Below are 14713 nucleotides of genomic sequence, written 5' to 3'. Positions count from 1 at the left end.
ACGACTGCAGAAATTCAGATACAGCTGCTCTCATTTGCTTTTGTTTGCTCTGAATTAATATTATGCCATCGTGTTTTTAAATTTGGATTTGGGGACTAATGAAATGTGGCGGGAGGAGCAAGTTTAGGCATTCGGGCTGCCCATTCGCAAAACAACCTTGTTTAACTATCATCTGAGTTGTCCCATCAAAGTGCCTCATTGCATCCCAGAACTTGCCATGACCCTTTGCATGGCAAAAGCAATGAAGTTGCTTTCAAACCAAAATCGGTTCTAAATTTGGCCTCAAAATTATTTAGTTGCTGTTAATGAATCAAAAATACTCTACAAAACCACTATATTTCCTGTGCTTTCAATCAAACTTTTGATTCAAAAAAGAGGAGGGACTCTTTATCACCACTCATGGATTTAATTTTGTAAACTGCTTTAACCATTGCTGGTCTGAGTGCATTTACAACATGCACACACATACCGAAAATGTCGGGCAGCCTCAGGTTTGCAAACTCTTGCTAAGAATAAGACTTGACACAGTGAACTGCACTGCAGCAGGTGAGACGTTAATTCACAGCAAGCAAGGGCAGAAAACAGAATCCCACCGCTCCCAGATCTTCACATATTCCACCTCAAAAGGAAGGAGTAGTTATTAAAATTGTAATCCTACAATTAAATGTAGGAAACTGATGGACCTGACAGTGCGGAAACCACAAGCAGAATGAGGCCAAAGAGGTAAAGTAGGAATTGCAGCTGTGATCTGTTAATCAAATTAGAAATGCATGCATTCTGAATCTACCTCACCTCATATAAAAATATATATATCCATTCGAAAATTTCCATTTCCTATAAATGAAATTGCTCCTCACCTCGCTCAAGCTTTCTGTCCAGGGTCTGCCTCCTCCCCTTGCATTGCACTTTGTCCAGTATCAGTAATTTCAGTGACCTTTTAGTTGGCGTGTCATTTTAGAAAGGGCTGCTGTCTTTAGTTGTAGACACTTAACTTACTGCAAGAGTGATTTAATTTAAAATTAATTTGGTATTGTGTGTAGTAACATTAATCACAATGACTTTATTTGTTATAAAACAGGATAGGGTGATTAAATTCACTTTCATTTCATTGTAATTTAAAAATGAAATGAAGCACCAACATTCAGAATTGTTTTTATTTATGGCATTGGATGTTGTACTATGTTCTAAAGTTGTATGTCACATATTTGGGTAAGAAGAGAAGGAATCCTAATATATATGGCCATTAGGAAATGTATCTTGCCATTTCCATGCCATTTCCTTGCCATTTTCAGTATCTTCTAACAATCACAAGGCTTTGCTTAGGGTATGTTTTAGTCATTGTCATCACAGAAGCTTATTCTTTTCTATGTCCGATTTACAGGGAAAGATGACCCAAGTATTTCCAAAAAAACCCTTTCTGCTTTTCATTGACAATATATAAATTGCCAGCCCTACCTCCACGTTTGCATATGCGCTGGTCCTGTACATGGGTTACAGCAGAACTGATCTGACACACGGGTGTTCCTGACATTGAGGAAGGGATAACTGGCTCTCTGCTGTTACTATTAAAGTCTAGATAAAATATTACGCAGCTGGCATCCTGTTTAAGCAGTTCTTAATACACTACTTGTTAAAACAGGCTATCCACATAACCTTTAAAGCAAAATAAGTTGTAAAGACCAGCAAGGATGAAAAATGCCAAAAGTAAATAATGCTAAGAAGAATAAGCTCCTCTGTGCTAGACTACCTTAAGTGACTTGATTGATACAACAAAAGCAAGTGTGAGACAAGATAATATAAATGTAGACCTTAAACCTATTAATCAGTTTAAAAAACATGAAAAGCAGCACAGATTCATAGACTGAAAGAAAAAGATATAAAATGCAGCTATAGTTGGTCATCCTAGCAGGAAATTGGAAAATAATAAAGGGCAGTTACTGAAGACTGAATTATTGAAGAACATATAGCAGCGGATCGATGCTGATCATATAAAGCTCTTGTAATGGCAGTGCTAGGGATTTGACTGGTGCATACCTTTTACAGTTAGGGCAAGTGCTGGCCCTTGGGGTAAATAACCTATTTCCCCCATGCAGAATATATGATTCAGGGCTTCAGCTTGTGCTGTTTCACCAAGTTTTACCCTGAAATAGCATCTCTCAGGGTTATAATGTCCAGGGAGCATCACATTGCATTTTAAAGCCAACATGTCCAGCTGTAGCAAGCCACGGGACCTGAACTGTCCTACCTGGGGGCTTCTGTCCATTACTTGGCCAAATTTCCCCTTCTGAGAGATGGAAATATGAGGGAGCTGTTATGTGTCGAGTTTTGCCCCATTAGAGAATCCAGACTTGGCCAAAACACCCCCATCCTGTTCAAATACAGGGTCGGTACCTGAACAGGGCACAGGGACTGGGTCTGGGAGTTAAAGGGCTGTGGGCAGAGAGGCTGTGGAGCATCCCAGGACTCTGGCTGCCAAGAGCATGAAGTCACGGAGTCTCCTCCCAACAACTTTAATCTCTGTAATGGCAATGGTGGAGCTGTTTCAGCAGCCTTCCCCATCTACACGGTCCACGTTGCAAAATATTTTTTTTAATTTTTTTGCAACCATACTCCATGTGAGTAGGTTCACACGTATAACAAGCGTTGCACCAGCAGCACCTTTGCCTATAAGGCAGCCGCGCCGCAATTCACGTGTTTAGCAGCTAGAACAGCTGTTGTGCATCAGTGGAGGGGTTTCTCCATGGGCAGGGTTGAAAGTTTGTGTTGCTCCAGGTCACAGCTCCTCAGGTCCCTAAGCCCTGGAGGGAAGAGGGCGGTTGGTTTGAAGCCACCCTTGCCTTTCAAGCATATTTGTTTCTTGATTTTAGCTTGCTCTGGATCAAACTCTTGCTCTCCTCTGATTTAATCTATTTCTTAGAAATGTGTTGTGTATCATGTTTGAGGAGATTAGCCCATTTGCCAGAATTCAGAACAGAAGAGGCTTCTTTTTCTGTTCTCTAAACGCAAATCAATGTTTGTAACTTAGAGAAATAATCAGGTAAGTAGTTTGTGAGTTAATTTCAGCCCCAGCATTGTTTTTTCCAATCTCCTTTTATGCCTTGCCTAAAGTGCTAATTGATGAAAATTCATTGAAATTATGAATAAAATAGAATTAATTTTTCATCTCATGCATAGCTGGCATTTATGTCTCTTTGCCATAAGATACTGTTGAGGCTGAGTTTAATAAGATTTAATGAAGACACTTTCAGGGACGGAAAGAACATTTGGAAATATGTTAGACAGCCTCAAACAGAATTTTATCCTATGTCAAAATAGCTGTGTTAGGAAGAAAACCCATGGGCAGCATCCTCCTTTGGGCCACTCCAAGGATGCTTGCTCTGCTCTTGTTCCCACCATATGCAGCACCAGTGGTGCCATGGTCCATCGTGGCCATGACCATGTATTCCCAGTGGCATTTGAAATGGGACCTCTTTGGCTTTTCTCTTGGTTGAGAAAATCTCATTCTAAAGAAAAATAAATGAGCAGTTGACATCAATGCTAAGAATGAGAGACTTGTCTTCCTACATGGTAAGATCTCAAGCCAGAAGATATTTAAGCACCAAACAAATCAATGAAGATTATTTACATGCTGAAAATTTACCACATTCTACAACAGAAAACAAAGCAATGAAAATCCTACACTTTAATATATACGAAGGATCCATATCTCGCTTACGTTTTTTCATTACTCACGAAGCATGCAAGCGTAAGAATAAAGTATGAACATAATTGTGAAATGATAGCATACAGGCAGGTTAAGCAGATTGTCCTGAGCTCCACTGTTATTTATACAGAAATAAAACTGTAACATAAACCTATGCATTACATTAAACTTAGTCTTCTTTGGATAACAGATCATAAAAATATAGATTTATCAATATACAGTAAGATATACCTCACTGAAGCAGGTATGGATTTAGACATTAGGATCAATGGGCAATCAAAAGCAAGATCAGTGTTTAAAGAGCATTAAAATGTCTGTATTATATTAACAATGGCAGGGAAAAAAAGCAGATAACGGCTCAGGAAACTGGTGGAGCTTTGTTCCCATTATAACTACAGCTTCAACATTTGCTTGAAGAGAATGAGGATACCTTGAAGCATGAATATAAAATCACTTATTTGGACTGGTAAACTATAGGATCAAAAACTAGAAGTTCTTTTTCATCTGTAACAAATTACTAGTCTTCTTCTAGGATATTGTCCAAAGGAGAACTTTTACATTGCTTTGAAAGCATTTTACAGCCAGTATAGTATAGGGCCAAGAGAGCAGGCTTACAGTAATTAAATATGTGCTTATTATCATCCAGTAAACAACAAGGTGAGAAACTGCACCAGGAATAATCATGCAGCCCCGATATGGCCATCCCTGCTTTCTACAGATTCATGTTCCGCTGTTCAGAAGCACTTTATGTCCTTACCGAGCTGCTGCCTACAGATTCTTCACGTGTGCGCTCAGCATTGCCTGACGCGGCTGAGCTGATTTAAGCCGGTGGAGTAGCGGGGCTGACTCTTGCTCGCACCAAGGCCATTTAATATGTGCAACCTATTATTCAGTAAATTGCACAACACTTCCACTTTTTCTGATTAAGAACCTCCATAATTAACTTAAAACACGTCCTCACACATTTCTATCACTTTGAAACTTGATCGTGATTTGAATCTACTCAATATTTGAGACCTGAATCAGAGGATAATAATAACTGAAGCAGTAAAAAGAGAGAGGACTGAGCTTACCGATCTGCTGGAGATGAACAAAGTAAGAGTATTGTACCAAAAAGAGGAAAGCATGCATATACATCTCTGTCCTATCTTATACCAGTTTCTTTAAGCATAATGTACTTTCTCAGAAAATGATTTTTTGAAGTAGCTATGGTAATACATAACCCATCTTTCTCTACAAGCATATTCTATTCCCACAACCTCCTTTGGAAATATTCCTTGTATCAAAACAAGTACTTAAAACTCTTAAACAACACTAAGGCTCCCAATAGTGACTTTGGAGCCCAGTCATTTTTTATTGGCAGCGTACTTCACTGATTTCAATAGGGCTTTGTGCGGGCAGGAGTGGTGTTTGTTTGTGAACCCCCCAAAAATAATAGGAATAGTAATTATGTGCTAATCATTGTAGTCTGTAACTCTGACTATATGTCAGTTGTCGTCTCACCTAGGGCTTGGGTTCACTTTATAACCTACTTTATAGGCTCCAGTTACCAAAGAAATAATAATTCCTTTTCTGGAGAAATAATCACAGACTTTAGCCTTTCTTAAGTGTCCGAAACGGATTTATTTACAATCCAGTTATTCCATTTCTTCTATCGTAAGAGATTTCATTTCTTTAGCCATGCCCATCACCTAGCAGCAGTAGATAAGGGGGTCCCTCTGACAGAGCTCATGTAATGGAGTAGGAGCGAGGTCTGTGATAGCAGCCCTAAGTAATTCTGCAGTGAAGGGACGCTGCCCATCTGCCAGCAGCTCGGTGAGAGCGGCAATCAATCCACAGGAAGGCCTGCGATGTAAATCACTTCTATTTTGGAAATGTTTTTTTCATGCTCTGTACAGAATTATAAAAGCTCATTATGGAAATGAAAAATTAACACACACTTAATTACATGCTTTTTCGAATTAAGCTATACACCATCAGGGACGGTGCACAACACACAAAGTAGCATCAGCAGCTTTTTGGTATCTTTGCCCAGAAAGGGCAATCAGAGCTGCGTGATATATATCTTGTCTGTATTGTCACTTCTCTGTAAGTGCAATGAAAAAAATATGGGAACCGACCAGAGGTAGAAAGCAGAAACAACAGACCTGTACTGATTTCTTGAAACTGGGCTTCAAAAACGGGAAAATGTTTACACACAGGTGCAGCGTGGGGTTTTTTAACCTTGTTAGTGAAAATGTGTTTTGGTTGTAAGGACCATCTGATTATACACCTGGTTTTCCATAGTACATCAGCCAATGTGTTTACTTTGCCTACAGCATTTTCTTAATAACCTCTAATAATAATTGAATTTGACCTTTATTTAGTGCCAAAAATGGGCTTATCTGCAATCCTCTCATTCTACTTTTAACATTTCTGAGCTCTCATTTCTCTGTCATGCCTCATAAAAGTATACCTTACTCAAAATGAACGCATGTCCTCACCTATCCATAAAGATATATTTTCAGGAAAAGAGGAGAAATTGAAGTTATCTATATAAACTAAACAGAGAAATTCCGTCTATCAGATAAGCTCATAAAACCCAGTCACGCATTCAAAATCTTCATGGGTCGTTTAATAATTAACTGGATTCTAAAAAGCTGGTTGATGTTGTTTTTTAGATCAAGAGCTTGTGCTTATTATAGGCACAGTTTAGTGTGTTTGTTTGTTTAGCAGTGTTTTAGCAGAGGAGTATAATGCTAGAACACAATTTGTATTTTTGATTCTTCCCTGTGCAAAGAAAAATGTTCATGTGCATTAAATCCTTCACGATCAAATTGTTTCAAAGGCAGAATTAAAGCTCAAATGCCTGGTTCTACATTGCCACACACTGTGTACGGTAATTTCTGTCTGTGCAGAAGAATGACAATGTGGCTATCAAAACTTTGGTTTGGCTACATCACAAGGTCACACTGCATTGATAGGAATAACAGAAGACAGGGAATATAATGGAGAATAATGAAGAATGAGCTAAGTTTATAAACTGAAGCCCTTAGCACTTACTAGTTAAGAAGGTATGATCATGCTTTATCCCATCCATCACTTGACAAAAATGAGAGTATGCAGTTCTTTACTGTAACTCTGGGGAGCTGGTGTAGATGGAGAGCAATGCCTAGACAATTATACTATACTTGGAGTGAAACAAGCAGTACTGGGATGACGACTTACACTGATGTCCACAATTATATCTGAAAAGCCAACCTATGCCAGGGACCTGCGGGCGGGGGGACCTCCACCCCGGGGCAACCACAGCTGACGTCTGAATGTACCTGGGGAACGAAGCAGCCCAACTGTAACGCCCTCACGTCTCCCTGCCACCATCTCAAAGTCACCATGGTGCAAGATTTTTTCCCCCAAAGCTTCATTTTCTTCAGCTAGCACCTCCCCGCCACTGGCCCTGTAGAACAGATAAATGTTAACCTCAGAGGTCTGGTCTTAGATACCTCATTTCTCGCTGAATATCTGTCCCGTTGCCCAGATGACGGCTTTCTCCATTAGTGTTTAATCTTTCTTAACTCTTCACACATTTGAATAACAGAATTTTAGGAAAAAATATTTTCCAGTTTTTCAGTCAAAAGAAAAAAAAAGAGGCATAACCAGGAAAATTGTAATAAATGAGTATTGGAGAGAACTTAACGACAAAGAGCATGTAATGCTTTGTCTCCATTTCTGTTTTCCCTGTGCCCTTGAGATGGCCCCCTCCTCTGGTGCAGGTGGGAATTATCCGAAGTTCTCTGGTGAAGCATCTCCTACTGACCATGGCTATGGATCAGCCTCAAATGATCAATCCCTGTTTATTATCATTTCTCCTGAGTTTTCTCCTCTCAAGGCAACAAAGATTAGTCCCTTGCTTAAGGAGCAATTGTTTAATTTCCAGATCTCTAAAAGCATTTAAAAAAAAATTAGCGACTAGAGTAAAAAGAAATTTGAAATACAAGCATATTTTTTCACTTTCATCTTTAAATATGAATGTTCCTATTTGTTACAAAAAAAAAAAATATCTTCAAGGACAAAGAAGAACTCAGACAATAGACAATGTGTAACATTTAAAAAACTTATTTTAGATCATAAACTATATTTATGATCACTGTGTGCTTAACCTGTGGTCCGTGTATATATCCCTTGAAAAAAGGTTTCCGTTCACCATAATAAGCACTATTGTTGAAGACAAAAAGTGCTAATCAGAAGTAGCTGAGGAAAAGATTTTCCATTGTAAAAGCACATTTGAGACATTAAAAGACTATCCTTCATGGCGAGAAAGGGACTCCTCCTCTCTCGCATGGCTCGGCGCGCAGCACTCCACGGGGGCAGAAAAAAGCACCGTGCAGTGGCTCGGCATAGGACGGAGTCCAAACATGAAATCTCTATTCCTGGCCCCAAGTCACTGTTTCCTGCTCAAGTACCCTTCATCTTGAAGGGATCACATCACTTCTCGGTTTCCCAATTCCCTATTTGTAGAAGCATTTAATTCCTTTAAGTGCACGGGAGTAGAAGGTACTACACAAAATGTTGTTACTATGAACACTTCAGCAATCCATCTGCAGGTCCTGGAAATACTCCCCATTTCAAACGTAGTGATATAGAACAAGGAAGCAGGTTTAAATTCTTTCTGTCATATCAGCTTGGGTCCTTATCTCGGCTTCTGTCACCAATGGACTTTATTAGTGTGGTCGACTATCTTTGCTCCTCTCCGCTGTGTATATATACAATGATAAGCTGTGTAGGTCAAATAATTTACATTTGTAAGCATGTTCTTGTGATTTTGCAAAAGGGGAGAAAATTTAAATTTTTAACACACATAAGGACATTGGTTTAAATTATCTTTTTTTGCATATCTTTAATAAATTCTCCTTTGAGAGGGGCTCCTAGCTGGAATGCAACAGGACCCTGTGCCGTTCCTGTGCTCCTCAGCACGACAATCCCGGCATCACCGGGTGAACGCGACCCGTGCTTCCTATGGACTGCACCCGTTGGTAATGACTGCCTCGTGAAAAGGGGTCGGAAATATATTTCTGTCAAAATAAATTGTGCAGTGTATGCTAGGGCAAAATGCGTGACAGTGAAATGTGATCTGAAAGTGTCAGGCTTGATGTGAAATGATAGAATGAGTGTGTGTTTTCTCAGGAGACCATGTCATAGCCATGGTTAAGGAAATGATGAACTGTATTTTGAAGAATTCTCATCCCTTCTTTTAAATCAATGTGGAAAGAAAAGTAACCCCCTTCCGGGGATTATTCCCTTCCCAGAAGCTGTTTACATAAGAAAAATGCATCAGGAATCAAATTCTAGGGGAACTTTTTATTCTGATGGGGATTTTTCTTCTAGTTTAGTAAGCAAGAAGAACTATATATATCATGCAGAAGTTACATAAATACTGGTCAAAATGAAGAAGGGATGCCTTCAAAAGCCCATAATTGAATCTCACACATAATTGCATGCTCACTGAACCTCAGGCTCACGTACCGCTGCCTTGCATCTGCAAAAGAGTTCAGCCTCTCTAACGCTCATGTGGGAGGCCCACCGCAGCCATGCGTCGCACACTCACACACACCACCGTTAGAGCCTCTGCAAGCGGCAAACAAAACCTTTGCCAGATGATCCGTCGCGTCGCTCTGGTTCCCCACCTTTTCTCCGGAGTGCCGTGCCCGATTCTCACGCCGGCTGTGGAACCCTTCCAAGCTGCCCTGGTCAGATTTTGTGCTACTGCACATAGTTTATTATTTTCAGATATTCCTAATATGTACAATGTGAGGGAAAACTGTTGCATGGGCAACGCAGCTAATTTAATGGGTTTGGGGTTTTATTCCACGTAGTGGGTTTTGTCTGAAGGTCTGGAATGTTCACCCTTTGGGGGAAGAAAAAAAATGAAAAAAGTGAAATTATTTAAATGAATTATTTGGAGGGTGAAGAATATTGAGGTCTATTGATATTTTAGTTGGTTCTTATAGACAGCTGCATGTTCGCCAGCTCATACGTGCGTTCACGTTTTACCCTAAAACTGCCCTTTGACGGATTTCCCTAGCACTCCCCCACTTCCAGCAGCCACCTCTCAGTTCTGCAAATATTATTTGCACTGAGATATGTTCAGGTCCGTAGATTATATACTTTTCCCGTACTGTTTGCGTAAACCATTTCCCCACCTCCGTTTACGTCACCCTCGGGTACACCAACGTGTAAAGGTCCCGTGCTGGGGGTCAGCGCAGAAGGGAACCCCGACTCCATCCCTTCCCCTCCGGCCAAGCCCGCGGCCGCACGCACAGCCCTTTCTGCCCGCTGCAGGCTGGGAACCTCCTGGAGCATCCCAGGAGCAAATCTGTACCCCATGCGTCCGGGAAGGGAACGCAATATTGCACGTCAGGTCATTTATAAGCAAAAAATATTATTAGAAGAAGTTTCTTTTAAAATATGGTTATCTAAAACTTTTGATTTGTAACTTGTTCCATTTTTCCACGTAATAAAACAAAAAGAGCATTTTAAGGTTATATCATTCGACACCAGGGAATACACAGGATACAGAGCAAAAGTTATGATCTTTTTTCTTTAGTGTCCCAGATAATGTGCTTTCATATTGCTGACAATTTTTACAAGACTTTTCTTCCCTGTTTCTTGGGAATGGGCAAAGGAACATCACATACTGAGGCAGGACTCCATCATCACCTTACCCTCCTTCCAGCTCTTTCTTTGTTTCACGTTCTCATTGTATAACATACCTCTTGCAAAATTACTCTAGGGCTTCAGGCTGCCTCTCTCTATTATAACCGTTAGGAGACTGTGATAGAGCCTAATGTATCTCATTTTATGAGAAATACTAAAAGGATTTTTTTGCTACATCCATAATCATTTTATTTTTCTGAGCATCAAGTGAAGGTGATAAGGCAGAGTGGAATTGTGAAGGGACATTAAAATGAATATTTTTTTTCCTCTGTGCAGCCAATATTATGCAGTCTGGTTTGGGGGACCCTTCCCATTAGGTTTAGGAAATATGATCTTCATCACTCTGTAAAATATTTCTAGTTACTTTGAGTGAAATATGTAAAAGTTATTTTAGTTTTTGTCCTTTAAGATAATTTTTTAAACCCTCTAATGTCAGCCAAACACATGAATAGTCAAAGTCCTTACTCACACTTAAAAAGTACTGAAGCCTGATGACTTGAACGTGTACATTAGAGATTCTCCGGCAATTTTATGGTTCATATATCTTTCATTCAGTAGAGCGTTAGCTGTCTGTTCTCCTCCCTGGAAATAGGAGGAAAAAAACCAGAGCCACCTTAAACACCAAGGTAGGGGGAAATAAATACTTTATGAATTGGCCTCCATGTTTGCTAAGTTATAAATTATTTCTTACATTTTAAGCTAAAATAAAAGTTGGGTGAGGGAGCAGAGTTGGTAGGACTTTGACATTTCTTCTGGTGCTGCTCCTTTGCTGTATTTAAATCTACTGTCTTTAAGCATTGACTCACCCTCACTGAATACCCACGCTACATGAGAATTCACAGACGTTTCCACTCTTGCCCGCTGGCAGCAATGCAGTGACGAGCACTAACAGCACCCACCCAGCCAAGATTTGCAATATTGGTTCCCATCCCCATTTCACAGAGCGTTCCTAAAACACTCCTGAGTGGTTTTGTTTAGAAAAGGTGCGATTTCCAGCATGCTTATGCATCAGCGATGCATGACCAGCCTTTTGAACTTGCTTTTTTTTGGTTGAATGCATCTAGGAGTTGAAAGTTATTGTGTAGAGGTGTTGCCTTTGGGCTGGAAGGGTGCAGCATCTTCTGGCCAAAGCCACGGTCCAGGTACGGAAGGAAGGAATTAGGGAGAAATCCACGGTGCAAAGACCTTGGCACTAATTGCTCATCGGCTGTTGGCATTACACAGTCGCAGCTGCTGGTGTGGCCCCTCATGGTATATATTTCTGGTTTTAGGCAAGTATTGGGTACAATGAATTAATAGACTGTAATTATTACAGTTTTTCAGAAAAAAATGTACTCCATCTTACCACCCTTATTTCTGTATGCAGGCGAGGGAAAAAATTATTTTATTGTTAAAGATGAGTTAGAAATCAATAGAAAGGAATTGAAGGGACAATTATAGATAAGTTCAATAGATGCGTATGCAGTACTGAAATAGAGTAATGCTACAGTGAGGAAAATAGAGATTTTATGTCCCCTCACTTTTCTTCTGAGATCTTGCCCATTGTTACAGTGGTTTATTGCTAATGTGAGATTTCACCAGAAGAAATTCAATGCAGCTTTTGCAATGGTTTTATTTCTAATACCTTTCTTTAGTTACAGACTGCAAGATTAGACCTAATTTTTCAAATATTATGTATAGATTTGATTTTACAAGGTGTTTTGCTCTGAATTTGCATTTAGAAGGAGACAATAATGTATATGGAATAAATGTACAAACTGAGAATAGCACAAACATTTTGCAGTTTCACTGATCCTCATATTTTATTGCATATGAGCTGTATCCCTGAAGGAGATAAGGGATCCAAGCTTTCTGGGTAGCCAGCTTTAATGAACAAGTTCATACCTTTGAAAGGGCAAATGCTCTACGAGGCAGTATGACTGCAAACTTTTCAGAAATGCTGATTGCATTTGGTGAAGAAGATCTGAGTTAGGCATTTGATAAAAAAAAAAAAAAAAAGATTTTCCTCTCTTAATCCTTTCAAGTGAGGAGGAATCTTCACAATAAAAAAAAAAAAGAAAAAAGACACATTGCTCTCCACGTGATACCCGAAAACATCTGCCATCTCCTGGGGGCTTGAGGAGAAACAGAAAAGAAGCTCATGAAATATAAAATTACCTTGGAATCCATATTAATGACTACAGCTTTTTTTCCAGTGGGCTCCACTGTACTCTTCACCCTGCGCTTTACGTTGCCGCTCAGGCTCCCCGGCACTCAGAGACAGCAAAGGAGTTGTTAAAAGCCCCGTGGCAGCGCAGCTCGCTCTCTTTCGCGGGAATAAATCAGCAGTCAGGGTACGTCTGGAGAAACCGCGGGGTTTGCCGCAGCAGGCGAGGATATATCGCAGGGCTGGCGCTGCGCATGAACAGGGCCGTGTAACTCGTACGGTGGAGACCCTCCCTGCGCGGGGGCCAAGACGGTCACGTCCTTTTTGGTGTTGGATTCTCGCGTCGGGTCCATCCCTCAGCAACCTCCCGCGGAGGAAGTTTTAGATGCGGATGTGCTGTCTCACTCTCCCAGTTGGGAGGCTGATTTTTTTTTTTTTTTTTTCCAGTCGTCTGGTACCTCTAGGGAAGCTTTTTGTCTCTGGAGGTTTAACCAAACCCAAGGGAAATGAAAAAGAATATAGTTTCTCCTCATTTAATCTTATTTCACTAAAATATCCACAGATGTGGAGCTGTGTGTCCTAGATAGCACATCCATCATTCTGCTTTTGCTTGGATAACGTTTGCCCTTAGGGACTCCCAGGAAATCTGTCCTAAAATTACCAAACCTACCGTCATCTGAAATTACGTAGTTTGTGAGTTCCAAATCAGCAAGAAACTTCAGCTTCCTTCTTGTTTTGCTCCAATTTAGCTAAGGATAAGAAAGGTGCCTTGAAACTATTCAGATTAATTTTAAAGCTCAGTTGAAGCTCTGCTCTTTCCCATTTGGGGCAAATCCACTTCCACTCCTGGGACGCCCGTGCAGGAACAGCAGTGTCTTTCCTGGTCGGTGTACGTGGAGCTGGATCCCCCGGTGCCCTCTCACTTTCTGTATAGGTTTGCTCAAACTCACTTTTGCATCGACCAAACCTGTGCATCTCCACGGGAAAACTTTACCCTTGCACAGGACCTGTACACCAAAGGAGAATCTCATCCCATGCGAAAAGCAGAATGTAATAATATACTGGTAACCAAGAAATTCAAAATCCTTTTCTTCCACATCTCATCAATAGCTGACAAATGCTGATACCCTTGAAATGGGGCAATGGGTGAAGAATGAAATCCTCCAGCCTCTATACAGTGTAATCCTCTAAGTGGGAAGCCCAAATTTTGGGAGGTTTTGGGTGCGGGGTCAGGGAAAATGGAGTTGTACTGTACAAGGAAAAAGCCATAATAAAATTAGAGAAATGCTGTCTGAGGTCTTTTTACTTGGTTCAGACAGCCAGCAAACTGGGGAAGACGTGTTTTTTCATGTTTTAGAATAGCTCTCTCAACAGCCTCCAAGATAATTGAAACAAGATGTTCAACTAATGGATTCTTTGAAGATGCAGTAGGTGCCTGAAGAGAACCTGCCGTCGAGTGATGACAAAAACACGAGTTATTTATCAGAAAAATAAATATACCTCACTTACCTCTGGCAAGCCCAACCATGACAGAACTAAGGACGTATTCTGAAGCACTCTTGCCCCTGCTCCTTCACAGTTTGCAGTTGCCCTTCTTTCTCCTTTCCTTAACTGAAAGTTGAATAAAGCATCAGGTAAGTTTTACTTTCTGATTGGAGGAAACAATACAAAGGATTAGACTGTGTGATCACAGATTTTCTTTTTTATATCTACTTTGACTGCTCAGATAAGCCTCAGGGACTGCCTGGATGCCCTGGGACGAGCGTGCAGATCTGTGGGTGTGACGACAGCATCGTCTGATCTTGACTGTGGGAGGGCTCCTTCCACACCCACTTTCCGATTTTAGTTTTGGGTAAGTACTTGTGCCCATTTCACAGAAGAAATATGTCTACCTACCTTGCATTTCTGTCTGTGATAAATGACCAAAGAATATAGTTCTAACTATAATCTGAAATACTTAGAATGGATAAGAACATATAAAAACAGCACTGATCAAAAAAACCAAAACCAAAAACAAAAACAAAAAACCAGGGAAAAAAGCTCCTAACATTTACTGCTTTCCAATCAACCTTTTATTTGTACCACCAATTATACTGTATATGAAGATACAGGAGCAATGAAGACATGACACACAACCTTTTAAGCAGAAGCTGTACCACTGTTGCCAAAAA

General features: G+C 40.3%; 1 long non-coding RNA gene across 1 annotated transcript; it reads right to left on the bottom strand.

Annotated features, from left to right (window-relative positions):
* Positions 1-9263: 9263 nt before the first annotated feature.
* LOC115348353 lies at positions 9264-13033 on the bottom strand. The gene is made up of 3 exons (XR_003925801.1): positions 12554-13033; positions 10866-10978; positions 9264-9587 (listed from the first exon to the last, which is right to left on the bottom strand). It is a non-coding gene; the product is annotated as an uncharacterized LOC115348353 (long non-coding RNA).
* Positions 13034-14713: the final 1680 nt, after the last annotated feature.

The sequence above is a fragment of the Aquila chrysaetos genome, chromosome 11 (assembly GCF_900496995.4).
Source record: "Aquila chrysaetos chrysaetos chromosome 11, bAquChr1.4, whole genome shotgun sequence".
Taxonomy (NCBI): domain Eukaryota; kingdom Metazoa; phylum Chordata; class Aves; order Accipitriformes; family Accipitridae; genus Aquila; species Aquila chrysaetos.
This window is presented reverse-complemented; position numbering and strand designations above follow the sequence as displayed.